We start from the raw sequence: 18,419 nt of genomic DNA, 5'->3' as shown, positions 1-18,419 counted from the left end.
ACGGAAGTCCTTGAATCCTTCAAGCATTAATTCAACATCATTCAGATGAAATCGACTTAAAATTCATACAATCTCTACCAAGAGGTTCGCAGTCTTCCTGTTTACATAAGTGCCACAAGCTGCGCAAATACACCACTACACCTCCAATAACCATCCATCCACCCAAATCCAAAAAAAAACGCCGTTTTCTCCAAGCCAAGAGACCACACGAGATACGATCGACTACGCGGCAACCAGCCAGCGCTTTGCTTCCCTGTGTGTATGTGCCCATTCAAATCAAATGTACCCCGGCGGCGTCGAGACTCGCGCTCAAAGTGGATGGGAACGGGAACAACACACCATAGGAACGAATGCTGCTGACGGCCGACACAAACGAGTAGTTGATGAGAATTCACAGTCCACAACGACGACGAAGTACATAAGGGAAACAGCAAACAACACTCCCGATCCGACGAAGACGACAGCTGCTCCCTAGCAAAGCCCGGGTTTATGTACATAAGGTCGGTTCTCTGCTGTGCTGTGTTCGAATGGAACGATTTTCTGAAATGTGCCTGTTCTTTTTTTCTTCTATCGTTGGATGTTGTCGGCAGGGGTGCCAGTGTGAAGGATACTCAAGACTGAAAGCAGACCTTCCGGGTGCTAAGCTCGTGTCTGAATTATAAGAATACTAGGATTACACGTACGCACATACAAACACTGTCGAAAAAAATCATGACTGCTTCCAAGTAATACGCTAGCATCGGATCTTCAACAACGAAGATCTCTTATATTGATCCTATAAGCCGGACAAGCAGCGCTGAATCCTTAGTAATTAACATGAGCACGTTGACTTAATTTTGTTCTTTTTCGGTAAAACTGGGAAAGTCTCTTGTGGAAATTCCTTTGAACTGCTGCTGGACTCACCATTTCGTGGATGAGGGCTTCGGATGCCTACCTTGATTTATTCTGGGCTTACTTTGTTCTACGTCACGCTTGGATCCAGATCAGATGTAGATGTTGTAGTATGCCATTGATGCTAAACGTATGGAGAATTCGCCTTGCACGGTCGAAGGCCTATCCTCGAGTAGAGTTCCACTACACGGCATCAACGTGCGGAATCTGCGCGTACATAAATCTTTGAAACGACAGAAGAACGAACCTTCTGCGGAGAAAAGACTATCCAGCTGAAAAATATGAACAAGATCTCAACCGTAGATGAACTGCTGATGGAACAGGTCGGCTAGTATTAAATATTCAAGAATAAGATGACGCTCTGCTTGAAAACATCCCTTCCAAATCTGGACGAAGGTTCGATAAGTAGACTCTGATGCGATATTAAACGCGGCATTCAAGTGCAATGAAACATCCTAGTAAGCGCGTCCTCTCAGAAATCGACAGAGCATGCAAAAAATTGAGAGTTGAGTCACCGAACTTAGAATAAAATGGTTAATAACGGCAACACTCCAAGAACGCAAATATTCTAATTCGGTTTGTCCTGCCGAGATATCTAGAGTCAACGAATACGTATGCGTACATGCGAAATCAGTTTGAATCGTACACTCGTACGGTGTGCTAGCAATTCATCCCCGTGTTTTTTTTATATGTGTACTTTCAATCGTAGCAGTCGACTTCTCAGGCAGGCAAACACGCGTCTCGAAGGGAAACATACGATTCGGATTGTGTTCGTGTGTATCTCTGGAGGTCGTGTAAAAGTAGTCACTCATATCAAACGTAACCGATCGGTATAAACGCGTGATCTGGCTAAAAAGTTCAAAGCCAGCATTGGAATGCCTGGAACTCCCTAAAGACGTACCAGAAGCGGAAGGTACTTAAAAAATCAGTAGTGCAACAATCTCGAACAAAAACAAGGGCACGGAAACTTTACTATCTAATTCTGGAAAACAGCAACAGGTGCCTCTTAATGGACGACGAAATTTACGTCAAACAAGATTCAGGAATGCTCCCCAGGACACAATTCTACACGAAATCGACTGATGAGGAGGTGGATGATGCCGACTACACTATTGCGATGGAAAAATTTGGGCAGAAGGTTCTAGTATGGCAAGCTATTTCAACCTGTGGTCTGCTGTGTAGTATTTTTTTCATAAAAGGTACAATAAATGCTCAAGTTTACAAAGATAAATGCTTAAAAAAAAGATTGCTCCCTTTCTATAAAACGCATAACAGTGAAGAGGATTTTTAGTAAGGAGGGAACAGTTTGGCTGGTAAACGGTGGATAATGTGCAACACGAGACCCCATAGTGGTCATATCACCTCTTATTCACAACTCCTATCTCTACCTCCCCGCGGTGCCGGCTGGGGTGCGAGTAACCTAAGCGGAGATCGGGTACCCAACCCCGGTGGATGCTTTGGTCGCATGCAGACTGAGAAGGTGGCCGCACGCGTCTGTTCCCCAGGTCAGGGGCGGCGTGCAACAACAACCGAGCGTCTGTTCTCCAGGTCAGGGGCGGCTCAAACAGCGTCTGTCTTGCAGCAAGCGGCTGAATTTATGAAATGCGGCTCCCGCCAGCTAAGTCCAAGATGGCAGCCCCATCGCGGGATAGGGACTTTAGGCTAACAACCTACTGCTCCCGATTCATAACTTGTTACGGAATCCGAAAGAAATGACCGATCTGGAACTTTGGCGACGACTTTTAGCATGAAAACACGGACACGAATTGGAACTTGGAATGTTTTAACCCTTGCCCAACAAGGCAAACTGGAACAACTTGCTAGAGAGGCTAGCCGCCTCAAGCTTGAAATTCTGGGACTGAGCGAAGTCCGTTGGCCTAACACTGGAGAACACAGGACACAGTCCGGGCAAGTCCTGCTTTACTCTGGCATACGAGGAGAACATGCTACTCGGGAACGAGGAGTTGGTTTCCTGTTAAGCCCGCAGGCCTACGCGGCCCTTATTAGATGGGAACCGATAAACGAAAGAATAATCGTAGCCAGATTTAGAACACGGGTTAGAAACCTTACAATGGTCCAGTGTTATGCGCCAACTGACGTTGCCGATTTGCAGGAGAAAGAGCAGTTTTACAGTCAACTGAACAGCGTGGTAGAGAGAATTCCGAAGGGTGACATTCAAATCCATTTGGGCGACTTCAACGCAAAGATTGGCTCCGACAATCAAGACCTTGAGCGCATCATGGGGCGCCATGGCCTAGGACAGATGAGCGAAAACGGAGAGCTGTTTGTAGAATTTTGTGGCAACAATAACATGGTGATCGGTGGATCGCTCTTCCCCCATCGACCAGCACATAAGGTCACTTGGGTATCCCGAGATGGCCGAACAGAAAATCAAATTGACCACATCTGCATCAGCCGAAAATGGAGAAGGAGCCTTCTTGATGTCCGCAACAAGCGAAGCGCAGATATTGCATCTGACCATCACCTCGTCCTTGGCGAGATACGACTGAGAGTTGCGCGTGTCCAACGGCGCGAGGAGAAAGTCGGGTGTCGATACGACGTCCGCCGGTTGGAGAATCCAGCGGTGAAAAGGGCATACGTTGAACAGCTAGAATCCCGAGCCTCGGAGCTGCCGACAGACGGAACAGTCGAAGAACAGTGGTTTGGAATCAAGAATGCCTTTATCACGACGAGCCATGGTACTCTCGGTAAAGTTTGTGGAAGAAGAAGTGAATGGATGTCGGATGAAACTTGGAGGATGGTCGATGATCGGAGAAAGGCGAAAGTCGGAATTGAGCAGGCATGTACCGGGTCAGCCAAAGCAGCCGCCCGCTTACGATATGCGGAGCTGGAAAAGGCAGTTAAACGAGCTTGTAGACGAGACAAGAGAGCCTGGACAAACTCCCTAGCCGAAGAGGGGGAAAGAGCCGCCGCCAATGGAGATATCCGATTACTTTATGACATTTCTCGCCGCCTCAGTGGTGCAAGGACTAATGCAAGAATGCCGCTGAAAGACCGAGCAGGTCAGTTATTGACCGATCGAACAGATCAGCTCAAACGATGGACTGAGCACTTCGAACAACTCTTCCCAGTCACGAATAGCGATGGCCAACAGAACCCGCAGCTTGAAGCGCCAACAGTAAGTCGCATTAATGGCGTCAACTCGGAAGCGCCCTCGCTGGCTGAAAGAGAAGCGGCAATCAAAAACATGAAATCCAACAAAGCACCTGGGATCGATTGCATCCCTGCTGAAATGCTGAAAGCCGACCCTGCCCTGTCAGCACAAATGTTGCACCGTCTTTTCGCTGACATCTGGGATACTGCAACATTCCCGGCCGACTGGATGCAGGGTATCCTCGTAAAGGTCCCGAAGAAAGGAGACCTGACAGAGTGCGGTAACTGGCGAGGCATAACGTTGATCTGTACAACCCTCAAAGTACTCTGCAAAGTGATCCTGAACAGGATCCAGGAGAAAATCGACGCTACACTCCGACGGCAACAAGCTGGATTCCGATCCGGACGATCATGTGTGGACCACATCACAACGCTACGAATCATACTGGAACAAATCAACGAATTCCAGGACTCTCTTCTGCTGGTGTTCGTTGATTTCGAAAAAGCATTCGACCGACTTAACCATGAAAACATCTGGGCGGCTCTAAGGCGACGAGGGGTCCCAGAGAAACTAGTCCATCTCATCGAAGCACAATACGAGGCATTTTCGTTCAAGGTTTTGCACGATGGTGTCTTGTCCGAACCAATCCCGGTAACTGCTGGAGTGAGACAAGGATGTATCTTATCACCGCTACTTTTCCTCATCGTAATGGATGAGATTCTGACTGGATCGATTGACTGTGCACCGAACCGAGGATTGCCGTGGAATCCTTTAACAATGGAGCAACTGAACGACCTTGACCTGGCAGACGATACTGTTTTGCTCGCCCAAACACAACCGGACATGCAGAGCAAACTCGACGACCTCACCGAAAGTTCCAAGGCAGCAGGTCTCAAAGTCAATGTCGGAAAGACCAAGTCGATGGAGATCAACACAGGAAATCCCTCCAGTTTCATGGTAGCTGGGCAACAAGTTGAGAAAGTGGAGTGCTTCCAGTATCTTGATAGCCAGATAACGCCTGATGGTGGTACCAGGAAAGACATCGAAACCCGGATCAGAAAGGCCCGATTTGCGTTTGCGAGTCTCCGAAACATCTGGCGGTCACGCCAGATCTCTCTACGAACAAAAATCCGAATCTTCAACTCAGACGTCAAATCCGTATTGCTGTACGGGTGCGAAACTTGGTGCACATATGCGGTGACGACGCGAAAACTGCAAGTATTTGTAAACCGCTGCCTGCGGAATATCATCCGCGCTTGGTGGCCTGGCAACTGGATCTCGAATGAGGAACTACTTCGCCGATGTCATCAAAGGGCGCTAGAAATCGAGATTCGGGAACGTAAGTGGAGATGGATTGGGCACACGCTGCGAAAAGATGAAAACGAGATTTGCAGAGAGGCGCTAGACTGGAATCCAGAAGGACATCGAAGAAGAGGCAGGCCCAGAAACTCGTGGCGGCGAAGCCTAGCCGCTGAAATCCGAACTGACGACGATAATCTTGACTGGGACCAGGTGAAGACGCTGGCTCCGGATCGTCAACAGTGGAGGTCTTTTACCACGGCCCTATGCACCGGTGGATCGGCGCGGGATCATTAAGTAAGTAGGGAACAGTTTCTTAAAGCATGGAAGAATATGAAAAAAATTGGAAGGCAGCATCCAGGAAATGCTCGAAAGCTACTGTGCCGAACCTGATGGAAGGCATTTCATCAAATCAAAAGTGGTATCATTCGAACAAAAAATTTTGACTAATATTTACCATGATATTGTTTCTAAACATACACTTATCTTCAATAAACCGAATAGGAAAAATTTAATTAAAAAAAAATTAATTTAATTTTTACTAACAGAAAGATGTTGCTAAAGAGTTTTCGATAAAGTCCTTAATGTTGAACCCCTCGGTGATCCGATGCAGCTGAAGGGGGTTATTTTGGGTAGCCTTAGAACCCAGTTGCATTCTTTCTCTATTATAAAAACGATGTTGAGCTAGGTTCTATAAGGTCCCTCGTACTCAAACGTTTGGTAACTGGAAATCTATGAGCTCCCTGGATCACCAAAGAATTATGTCAGATTTAAACTGTGGTTTGTGTGAACTTTCATCAGTATCAGTATCATAGGGATCAAAATCTCCACCTCTACTGTCACATTTCGCGACTTAACTCTACGTTCGCTACTATTCGTGACTTGAGACCCACAATCCGCCTGTTGGCCTGAGACAGGACTCTACCTTGCTTTCTTGCAAGACTTGAAGCGCATCTCACTCAAATTACTCTGCCTTTTCATCCGATTCGTGACGAAGATTCATTCGTCTCTTCTCGTGACTTGAGGACAACTTTTCCTCCTCTAAACCGTGTCCTCCGTCTCGATTTTGAGATCAACCTTAACCGCGATCTCCCTATCTTCTTAAGACTTGATCCTCTAATTTGCCCGTCGTGTGCCAATCATTCCTTGAATCGGAGCCAGGAACATCCCCAAAACGCAAACCGATTAACACCCGCTCGAAAGCTTTTTTCTTGCAACTGAGCACTGTTACCAAGGCACCTAGTTACACTAAGTTTGTGCCACACGTTTTTCGATCCACTATCGAGTGGACGCAAGTACGCTGACAGGTAGAAGAGGTACGACAACAGGAGCACACCTCTTGAAGACAAAACAATTCAACGTCTTCGTCGAAGTGTTTAAGAGTGAACGGAACTTGTAAAACCTATCCGCGGAAAACCTGACAAGAGTATACGCACGCGAATGTGGCGCTGCGATGACCCGTCTACTGGACGACGAAAGTTGCGGATAGGCGATATATGCAGAGAGCAAGGACACAGTCTACGAAAGAGAAGCGTAGAGTGCCCTACGCAAGTGCTAGGTCTGCCGCAGGAAACGTGCCCGAACAAACTGCACGAAATAATCAGCGAACTGTTCCTACAGCACGAGGAAATCAGGTGACTAGAAATATGACTGGGATACGAGTCAGGAGGAGCAGATTTCGATGAATAAACTGCGGGATATTGCTAAGTCCCTCCAGTTTAATAAAGTTCCGGGTCTGCTCCGGGATGGCATCTCGAACGTGGCAGTGAAGGCCGCGCTCATGGAACATTCTGAAATGTTCCGGTCATCACTGCAACAGTATGTGGATGAGAGAGTCTTCCCAGGTGTCTGGAAGCGTCAGCGATTGGTACTCCTGCCAAAACCGGAAAAGCCATCAGCTTATCGCCCGATATGTTTCCTGGACACGGCTTACAAGTTGATGGAGGAGGAGGTCCAGAGAAGGATACAGCTCTGCACTGAAGACAGGAACGGTCTCTTCGATAAGCAGTTTGGTTTTCGGAAAAGCCACAGCACAGTGGTTGCCATTCGTTAAGTCATCGAAAGAGCAGACGATACCAGGGTGAAAAAGAGGAGATGAGACCGGTTTTGCTCAGTTGTCACCCTTGACTTGAGGAACGCCTTCAACAGCGTCAGTTGGGCAACGATTAGGTCGTCGTTCGTTCGTATGAGGGTTCCGGCATAAATCTGTAAGATGGTGGAGTTTTACTTCCGTAACCACCAACTTCAGTATATGACCAGCGAGGGATTGGAAACAGTGAGTGTCTCGGCAGGAGTTCCACAAGGATCGATACTAGGCCCGGTATTGTGGAACATCGTCTACGACAAACTGCTGGGACTCGAAGAAGAATGACCCTAACGAGTTTAACTCCTATCAAAAAAGAAAAAAAATAAATAAACTGCTGAGACTGCGTCTCCCCACGGTAAAGAGACTTGTGGGTTTATCCTGGCATTGGGCCCATCAACTCAACTCAACTCAACTCAAGAGAAATTCCATCTACTCAACACAGTAGTAAATGACCAAGTGGAAAGTTGAATACGCACCAAAAGCTTGCGTCTGGCTCACCACAAGACCGAGATGGTGCTGATCACAAACCTGATATCAGCAAAATCAGGGACGATTGCAACTGGACCATCTGCAATCGAATCCAAGCGTGCGATCAAGTACTTGGGGGTGATGATCGACAATCGGATGAGTTTCACGGGCCCTGTCGATTATGCCTGCAGCATAGCGGCAATGGCGACGGCAGCCCTCTCACGGGCCATGTCAAACAACTAAGCAATCCATTGCAGCAGAAGGAAGATCTTGGTAAACGTGACCTTGTCCATTCTGCGGTACGGAGCGGCAGCCTGGAAGGCTGCCTTGAGTGGGCAGTGGAATCTGCAGAAGTTCTACAGTGTACAGCTGCTGATAAGCCTGCGGTTATCAGTGCATACCGAACAGTGGCATCGGTAGCAGTTGATGTTGTGACAGGAGTAATGCCCATCTCAGTCTTGTAAGAGGAAGATATCTTTTGCAACGACCACAAGCACATGCTAGATGCGCGGAAACATGCCAGAGAGGCAGTGCCAGTCGTACAGCTCGTAACGAACCCGATGGACAGATCACTTGATCCTTAACACCGTAATATCAACCGTCCAGATTTTTTCTTGATCTTCCAGACATTTTGGACTTTTGCCAGACATTTTTCTAGGTTTCCAGACTTGAAGACTTTTGTCATTTCTTCCAGACATTTCCAGACTTTTGAGTTTCGACATGAATTTTCTAACAAAACAGTATAAATTCAAAATTTTCGTTGCAAAATGCCAGGAAATGATTCGAATTACCTATTGAAGAGTGAGGAATGCCACGAAGATGGAAGTAAAACAGGAAGTAATGCATAACAGTACTGCCGACATCACCACTGGAGCACACACACAGGCATTGATAGTGTACATAATGTATGATTATGATGAAGTAATCAGTGTTATTCCATTGCAATATTGCGATCTGACGCCCAAAAAAAAAAGTTTGCCATCCAGACTTCTCCACATTTTTCCAGACATTTTTTCAAAATCTTCCAGACATTGCCGAAAAACAGTTGACATCACTGCCCTAACATCGTATTATGAATGGATCGGATACATGGAGAGGAGAGATTTCTGCATGACGCAGTTCTTGACTGGTCACGGATGCTTCATGCAGTACCACCATTGGTTTGGACATGTGGCCTCACCATTCTGTCCGACCAGCGGTGACACAGTTGAGACACCAGACCACGTAGCGTTCAACTGTCCGAGGTTCGAAGGGGTACGCATTAACATGCTTGCCGAGGATGTGTGAGGATGACAATACTTGGCGCGTAGTCAGCAAAGGGTTCACCCGGATCATCACTGCCCTGCAGAGGAGTCCGCACCAGTCCGCGGCCGGCGCGCGTAGTGTGATGTCTTAGCCAGGAAGCATCTGAGAAGAGTGCGTACAAACCTAGCAGTAAAGCATCCAAAGGTAAAACTTTACCTTCTGCGTATGTCGAGCTGCCTCGTACGTCGCGTGCGTGTGTAGGATCTCCACCATTACCGTAGTGGAGTATCCGAGTAGAAAACGACCTCTGCGATGGAGGCTACGGGGATAAGACATGATTTTCTTCGAAGTCGAATTCTTAGGGGGAAGAGTATTCACGCCACGGAATATTCTCGGATAGTGTGACTCCACGTCGTCGGCGGGTGAGCCACTCAAGCCGGTAGGATGACATCACCTTCGAGATTACTCGGAGTTGTAAGCGTGAAATGTCCATACTGTAACAAAACAAGCGTGAGTCTAGGATAAGCTGCTCTCGATCGGCACACAGACGGGCAAAGAGGAAAGGGATTCGAGCCAAACCTAACGGAGCCAAGACCTCAAGTCTTTAGAGGAGAGGTCATTGGTCCCTAGCAGTGGTCTAGAACAGAGGCCGCTTGATTGCCGTGGAAACCAAGAGAGCCTCGAGTTACGAGTAAAAGGGAGGAGGAAGGACCCAAATGGGCCTAAGGGAACATAAAAAGAGGCCGGACCTCAAGTCGGCAGATGGTAGGTATATATATACTGGAGTTTTGACTTGAAATCGAGTAAGCCAATGAGCGCAGAATCGCGGACTTGGTCTCCCATCACGGGTACAGCCTTCGTTGCAGGTCTGGATCGAAATTATGACCAGAGTCTCCAGCTGGACTTTATGTTGGATTAGGTCTTTGACGGAAATAATCTGTGCACTAGCCCAGAAACCTTTCGACGTTTCGGTTTGCAATTTCAGGAAAAATGACTACCGATTGTAATGCTACTCGAACCTGAGCCGTTAAGTAGGCTCTGGAGTTAGTGAATATGATTTCAAACTTCAAACAAAATATAGATTTGATTTTTCACAATACTGAATCCCATTAGTTAATTTTTTTTTAAATCACAAACATTTTCAACCTGCCCACCCGCATACTAAAAAACCATATCTCAAACAGTCTCTACGATACATCTACGGTTTTAGAAATTGTGATTGGATCTGTAAACGTAGCTGTTCTTTTAAACTTTACTTCGCCAACGATAACAAAACGAAATAAGAACGTTCATGTAAACATGTGCGATGGTATCTGAAAAGGTGATAGAATGATATGGACGATTTCCTTCAATTTTTCTTGGATTGTAAAACTGAACTGGAACCGTTAAACAAACCGTTCATCCCTTCTGTCATACTTGTCATACTCGCACGTCAAAATCAACGAAATGCCTGGTCAGAGATGCCAGTTGGTGTTGTATAAAATCAGTACACAATTATGAAAATAATTTAATTTTTTCTACTATCATTATACTGAACAAAGTTCAGCTCTTGATTTAGGCCGATGACATTTTTTTTTCTTGTTGGGGAGAGAGTCCACTGCGACCCCTGCACTTTTGGTTGAAGTTGCAGTTGTTTACCGGTAGCACTACGAGCACACACATAACTAGGTAGGATCTCCAAGTGCAATCTAAGTTCCTTTGAAAAGATCCATCCACATGCATGTGCTGCATCATTGAGGCGTACAATTCCAAGGTATACCCGGCTAGCATTTCACTAATGCTAAAACCGCCAACCTTCATCATACTTTGTGTGCCAGGTTATGTCACGACCGGGTTTCGATTTCATGAACGTTGGCTTAGAAGACAAGGATGCTATCCTCTAGGCCACGATCTGCTGGCTAGGCCGATGACATAGTGCACGCGTTTGCACCACATTTGAGGGAAATGTATGTGAATTACTTAAACCTGACATTAAATGCGACGAAGGAGATGCCAATTTGTTCCACCGCTCCAAATCGCATTATGGTCTCGTTCGCCAAATCGCTCTCACTATGTCATCGGCCTTATAAGATGCTTTTAACAACGCGACGCTCATTATGCAAGATAATTATGGTAGTTTCTTCACGGTCCATGGACTTAGTTTCAATTTTTGTTTAATTGTCGTTGAAAATAATGCATGTTATAAAGAAACAACCAGCAATTACAAATTTGGTGTGTAGCATGCATGCAAAAAGACGACTTAGAAACATCAAAGCTTAATAAATCTTTTTTTTACTTTCACATATTAATTTCATATCGGTACAATTTTGAATAATCGGTCTAGTCGGCACCACTGTCTACAACTGGAAGAGAACACAACAACAATTTTTCGCCCATCTGAAATCGGGATTCATACTGGCTGATTCTTTCGTTCTGCGAAAGCTACCTCAAATAACTACCGTAAGTAGTAACATAATTATTTGTAATGATCATTAATTTATTTCAGCTTCCTCGCTCATTCATCACCCGGTTGACGATGGCTTCCCAGCATTCCGTAGCGCAGAGCTACGCGTTTCCATATGCTATGCCCATGGCCGGGTAGGATCTTTCTGCAAGAATCATCATAGGTCATCATGGATATGAATCGGTTTTCATTTCTCACCGTTTGTAAGTTCAATAAAGTTCAATAAAGATAATGTAAAAAATGGAATTGATATCGAAACATCCGAAAATTTGCAAAATATTACCATCTATGTGTGTGTGTGAGACCGCCATTGACGTACGGTTCAGGATAACGTTGGAAAAAACGTTATTTTGAATCGTTTGATAACTATTACTGTTACTGTTTAGATAAAAGATTACTCTTCGAAAAACTGTTATGTTAACAGTTTGGTTGTCTGAATACGTTTTCCAAGAGCGGTTTCTGGACGTTATTTAAACTGTTTGTAGTACAGTTCCTCCATATAGAGGTTTTAACAGTTTTAAACAGTAACATAACTTAACGCCATATTCAACAGACCGTCGTTTTGGAATTCAAGTTAAGTGCAATGTTTTTTATGGTTTCAGATATCATTTTCTAAACGTTGTTTTACACTATTTCTAAACGTTTTATAACTACTACAGGAACCGTCATGTTACAATATTTTCGTATTCGGGCATTTTTGGACACTTGAGTTAAAAATATCTTTCACCACAAACATTAAGCCATTCCATCAACTCGGCAGCACTGCCGTTCCCGGGTGTGTCGGACGCAAAACGAAAACTGAAAGAAGCGTGAAACAATTTTGATCATATCGCGGGGATTCTGTTTCCTTGCCGATGGAGGGAAAATGATGACGCTTCTCCAGTTGAAAACGTGTTTTCGATTTGAAGCATTCGGCAGAAAATGTGAAGCTAGGATTGTTTAAATTAACGAAGTTTTATTCAATTTAGGATTATGCTGACGCATTGGTCTGATGTTTTTCATCAGTAGTCTTTGTTTAAAGATTTTTCATAAAATCCTTAAAAAATATAAAAAAGCTGGAGACTAATCGCTACCATGTGGAATTTTCCAAATGTAAATTTTACTTCAAAATATGTCCTCGATTCTATCAACGAGCATTATTTTTTCCTCAATACACACCAGAAAAACATTATTCACGTTTGTGTTGGTGCTCTAACGACTACACGTCGACGTTGTGTAAAGCAGTATATAAGCGCATTCTCGACCTTTCCCTCTTCCCCGAATCTCTCACCCAACAGAAGAATATTCCGGAAAATATCCTTCGATTCCGTTCTGGTAAACTTCTCCTAGACCCAGGTAAAGATAAAAAAAAACCTTTTGAACCCCCCTCGGGTAATAAGCAAATCCGCTAGCTATCCTGTTGTGTGTATGTATCTACAAAGTTGGTATCCATTCAAAAAAAGAACCAAAGCGGAAGTTCGGTAAGCGGCTTCACATTCCTGGCTTATGAATAATTGGTCCCAGGAGTGAGCTGTTTTGAGGCAAATGTTTTTCGTGGACCGGGCTTTCTGTGTTCTGTGTAAGGAGGAAATAAAACGGAAACCGGATGGATAGGATGAATGATTCAATTAGGTCCGGGTGGATGAGCAATCGCTTTCCGAACCCATTATGGGATGGCGTTGAAGTGTTAGGAAGATTTATTCTCTTTAGCGCCCCCGTTTTACATCGGCCGGGCTGCGGTGCTCTAACAAGGAAGGGTATATATAAGGTGAAGTAAATATTTGGGGCTTTGCAGTTTAAAGTGATATGCTTAAACTTTGAAACCCTGAGGTTTATTGAACACTGAACGTACGTAGGAGTGTAATGGACGAAGAAAATGCCGCGCGGGCGGTAGTAGTGCAAAGAGGCGCCCGTTGAAATGTGGAAAATCACCTACAGCGGAAGAGGCAACCAGTCCGAATTTTACAAGAGAAAAAGCGCCGCCTGGAGGAAGAGGAGCTCGAGGAGCTGAAGCAGCTGAATCGCTCCCAAGAAGCACGAAAGTTCTATCAGAAGCTCAACGCATCCCGCAATGGCTTCGTGCCGCAAGCCGAAATGTGCCGGGAAGGACGGGGGCATCCTGATAGACAATCGTGAGGTGATCAAAAGGTGGAAGCAGCACTTCGATGAACTGCTGAACTGCGCGCATGCAAGAGATCAAGACGGTGGGGGAAAGTATACCGCCGGCGACGTAGAGGATCGGGAATGAATCATCCTTCGGAATCCCGAGAAAAAGAAAAAAAGACGTAGAGGAGCCACTCCCAACGATGAGTGAAGATAAGGAAGCCAATCGTCAGCTGAATAGTAAAAAATCGGCTGAAATGGATGGCATCGCAGCAGAACTTATCAAAATGAGCCCGGATAAGCTTTCCGATTGCCTATACCGGTTGATGGTCTGGATCTGGGACACAGAACAGCTACCGGAGGAGTGGAAGGAGGGGGTAATATGCTCCATCGACAAGAAGGGCGACAAATTAGACTGTGAGAACTACCGAGCGATCACTGTCCTAAATGCCGCCTACAAAGTGCTGTCCCGAATCCTATTCCGCTGCCTGACGCCACAAGCAAACAGATACGTGGGAAGTCATCAAGCCAGCTTCATGGAGGAACGGTCAACGATAGACCAGATCTCGTGAACAACAAGTTCCTACAACCATCTATTCATCGGATTCAAAGCCGCACACGATACGATCGACCGTGACGAGTTATGGAAAATCATGGACGAGAACGACTTTTCCGGGAAGGTGACCAGATTGATCAAGGCGAAGATGGATGGAACGCAGTGCTGTGTGCGGATTTCGGGTGAATTGTCGATTTCATTTGAATCAGAGTTGCTCGCGGAAGCCCGAACCGTTCGGTTCATTCTAGTAGTTTGCTCTTCATTCGGCTCGCGACAGTGAAAAGTTGTTTCTTTGGAAACATTCGTGAAGTGTGGAAGGGAAAATAAGTTGATTCAAGAAATACTAGCAGTAATATGGATTAATGATTGTGGTATTGTGAAATTATAACTTTTACGCGGGTTTCCAAGCAATTCTTTGATGGCTCACAGAAGGGATTCAGAAATTGAATCAGATTTCGAAGAAAAAGCGTTTGGGATGAGACAACATTGCGGGAGTGTGTTTTCCCGATAGTGAAATGTGGTGAAATGTTATTTGTGAAGATTTGCTTTCAAATTAAAATGTGATTTAAGTGATGATATTAGAGTCACATGTATAGGCTTTGGTTTAAAAGCAGCCTGACGATAAAGCTTGCGAGCGTGGTGGTAGAAAGGGAAATGAATTAGGGGAAGGAGAAAGTTTATAGAGGAAAGTGGAAAGAGTTGCGTCGGCCGGCAGAGCATGGCCTACTACGACTCAATTGAGTTTGATAAAATTAATTTTTGAATAAATTCGGTGAGGAGTAGTGGGGACGTGTGCTGGGATGGTACTGGGTAGTGGGTGGTTAGATGGTTGACCTCGAAGAGAGAAAAAAAACCAACACATGAATGTGTGTTGCTTAGCGTGGGGTCGTCAGGTTAAATTGTAGGAACTTGATAACAAGCTGATATATTTGTTTTAAAAGCGCAATTGGTGGATTTCAAATTATGTGCTTTGATTTTCTGGCTTTGCACATATTTTTCCTTGTGCTGCTAGATGGTGTGATAAATTTGGGAAAAGGTTAGTGCCCGAATAAGCCGATCAATTAAGTGAATGGAAGCTAGGCATTCTACTACTTAATTATTATCAACAAAGTGCTGGTGGAATGGAATAAAAATACAAGACAAATTTATCGTTAACAACATTTGGAAAACAGATTGTCGGTTGTGAGTTGAAGCTAGTAAAATAAAAATCGAAAATCAAAAATCAAAAATGAAACTCGAAAGGAAAATGAGTAAGATGGACATAAAAGTGGAAATAAGAAATTTATTTTGATTGTTGAAAATTTTGACTTCAAATAAATAAATTTTTGAGGAGTATGAGGATATCCGAAAATCAGAACTTATCTTAATGTATAACAAAATTTGAAACTTGGTAATTTGTGAAAATCGGTCAATTAAGAATTAGTAATTTTCAGAATTTTTGGTACTTTGATTTTGTATTAGAACTAAAATTGAACATTTTATAAAACTTCTCTTTGAAAAATTACCAACATGAATATTTTTCAGTTACTTGGAAACTTGGATGCTTTGAAATATATACTTCTTGATAATCAGGAAACTCATGAATATTAATTATCGAATTATTTTCAACTCTACAGCTTAAGAATTAAGGATTTTGGGAATTGTTCGTAGATGTAGAAACAATAATCTTGAAATATGATCTTAAAAAAGTAAAGGTAAAAACGAAAAAATAAAGGTCTGTTGACTCTGAGAGGAAAACAACAATTGGTAAGTCTTGAGTGTTATAGAAAGGTAAGATTGGTACATGATAACTTTATCAAATGTATATTTGTTTTAACAAATATGAATATTTAGATGGCCAATCATTTGCCAGCTGGGCAGGTATATACACGGATGCGGAATACCTGTCGTTAATTTATAACATTAAAAATGTTATAAATTTTTGAACGGTTGAGTTAATGATTGGATCATCCCCCAAATAACACAAACACATATACGTTATACATTCATTTCATAACAGATCACACCGAAGCCATGGTGTCGGGTATGTTGTAAGTTGCATTGCAGATTAGCCGAACTCATAATCTAAAGAATGCAATTTAGAGCATACGTTGGCGAAACTGCGGTGAATCCGTGCACCCATGGTGGATTATTTACTTACATACATACATACAATTGTCGATTTCATTTGAATCACGCATGAGCTTTGAAAGGGTGATGGTTCATTCTGCATGATGTTCAACGTAGCGCTAGAACAGTGGGCGAAATGCAGAGCACGATTTTCAACATATCCAGTCAACTTATTTGCTTTGCCGATGACATTGATATAGTCGGCAGATCGCCTGCGGCGGTGGAGGAAATACATCGCAAACTGAAACGCAAAACAGAAAAGATTGGGTTGATGATTAATATGTCCAAGACGAAGTACACGGACCCGAGACCAATCGAACCCACTTGTCCAGAAATACATAACAAGGTCACGATCCACGGCGACAAACTGGAGATAGACGAAGACTTTGTCTATCTCGGTTCACTGGTGACCGCAGACAATCCCAAGTAACAATTTAAGTTTTATTCCAACCTTAACAGTTCGCTTAAGACTATTTCCTAAAGCTACTTCATAAGCCAAAGCGCATTCTACGCTATTAGCACAACTACTTTAAAGTTAACATATGGCCAAAAGGGACCATTTTGTTAACGTTTTTAAAGCTAATTCTATACGCTATAATAAAACATCCAACAGAATAGTTTTATTCGACCTTATAGACATAGCTTTAAGAAACCTTTCAGAGCCCTCTTCAGACTATCCACAGCTCTTTTAAAACTACGTCGTGGAATCTGATAGGAATATTACTGTGGGATCTGTGAAATCTGATAGGAATTTTACTGTGGCAGCTGTGGAATCTAATAGAAATTTTACTGTGGGAGCTTTCTGTTCCGTTTTTTCTCGTTTTATCACTTACTCTCCCAAGCATTTGATGATAGGTAAAGATTCCATTTAAAATATTTTAAAAATATTCTCATTCTCATTTTCAATATATCTAAGCAAGAAACTTCCTGCAACCTCAGATTTCTGGTGAAGTATATACGAAATAGCATCAAAACTTAAGCGCGCCTCAAAGAAAATCAAGGTTGACCATATTTTAAGCATTTTTTAAATAAAAAAAATTATTATTAAAGGAAAATATAAATTGGCTCAAATGATGCCATTTTTGTTTTACATTGAAATTCATCACCTATACAACAAATAGTACCGTCAACATTGTCAAATTGATGAAAATGTCTAGTTTTTAGTATTAAAGTATTATTTACAGCAACATGGCGTCAGTAATTTCGATTCAATTTCTCATCAACATGGCGTTCAGTAAATTAATATTGAAAATCTTAAGGCAGTTGTAAAACAGTGTTAAGATGGTTTTATGACGGTTAGGAAAATGTGGTAATAAAACAATTTCAATAAACAGTTTTTAAATGGTTTTAAGAGACCTTGAATCACAGCTTCGTTTGACATTTCTCTAAATGGAATACACGCTCATGATGGATTTATCCATTTTTGAGAAAGAGAAGTTTTTCGCAATAAATGAAAACATTTCGATTTGTTGCTTGGCAAAAGGCATTCATGCAACTTTTTGTTTTGTTTCCTTTTGACTATGAGGATGGTCAATCATCTTTAAATAACAAATAGGTATTGCTATCAAATAATCTCAAACTATTTTGGAATAGAACATTTTCTGTCATCAAAACCCTGGCCTTAAAGCTAAATAATAACCCGCATAAATGAGGATTATAACCAAATGATTTTTTGAAGCGTAATAAAACGTTTAGCAAACGATTATTGAAATTGTAAAAACATTGCCTGAATCGTGAATTCCGAAATGATTGAATTTTGAATTTGTAGTTAGGTTATGTAAAACAGTTAAAAACTGTTAAAACAGTTGTATGGGAAAACAATTGGAAGCGATAAAACGATTCTTTAAAACGTCCTTCGGATGTTTTGCTTACTTTTACCAGAACTGCCTTACGCTTTAATTAAATCGTTATTTTCAATGATCGGCCAATGCTAGTGGTCTTCATTCTGAATACATCATCTGAAACTTGTTGAGGCTGTTTAGAATGAGCATTTTCGCTTGTGATGAAACTCAATTTCTCCGTCTTTGCTGAGTTGAAGCCGGTTTCTGCAGTCTTCCAGAAATTTTAAAGGACGGTTTATCTGAAAATAATTTTGTTAGTTCTGGATTGGATGACGTAAATAAAG

This window comes from Uranotaenia lowii, chromosome 3 (genome assembly GCF_029784155.1).
Source record: "Uranotaenia lowii strain MFRU-FL chromosome 3, ASM2978415v1, whole genome shotgun sequence".
Taxonomy (NCBI): domain Eukaryota; kingdom Metazoa; phylum Arthropoda; class Insecta; order Diptera; family Culicidae; genus Uranotaenia; species Uranotaenia lowii.
The sequence above is the reverse complement of the archived record's forward strand: the minus strand, read 5'-3'. Positions refer to the sequence as shown.